We start from the raw sequence: 319 nt of genomic DNA, 5'->3' as shown, positions 1-319 counted from the left end.
ATGAGGCTAAACAGTGCATTTGAGCACTTTGCAACAACATCACAGCAAGGCGTCACTAGACCTTAGCTCCGAAGAGACCAAGCATGAATAAGGCAGGACAAAACGATGAAGGTTTTTTTTTTTGCACACTAGATTGTCGTAAAACAATGAAATTGACTTGAAAACTTTCATACACAATGACGGACTGTAAACTGTACACACAAGGCTAACCGACACTTCGACACCTATTCAATGGAACAAAAAGTTACACCATACACAGGGATAGGATTCAGAAATACTTTGGTTGCCACTTAAAATGTACATAAATGTTTAAGACAAG

General features: G+C 38.6%; 1 long non-coding RNA gene across 1 annotated transcript in view; it reads right to left on the bottom strand.

The window, feature by feature from the left end:
- Nucleotides 1–313, bottom strand: part of LOC127749105 (uncharacterized) — a 969-nt gene extending 656 nt beyond the window's left edge. Inside the window, exon 1 of the long non-coding RNA XR_008010970.1 lies at nucleotides 62–313. This is a non-coding gene — a long non-coding RNA (uncharacterized LOC127749105). The remainder of the gene's footprint in view (nucleotides 1–61) is intronic.
- Nucleotides 314–319: the final 6 nt, after the last annotated feature.

This window comes from Frankliniella occidentalis, unplaced genomic scaffold (genome assembly GCF_000697945.3).
Source record: "Frankliniella occidentalis isolate FOCC.00 unplaced genomic scaffold, Focc_3.1 Scaffold32, whole genome shotgun sequence".
NCBI classification, from domain to species: Eukaryota; Metazoa; Arthropoda; class Insecta; order Thysanoptera; family Thripidae; genus Frankliniella; species Frankliniella occidentalis.
Note: the sequence above shows the minus strand (reverse complement) of the source record. Positions and strands in the feature narration are given on the sequence as shown.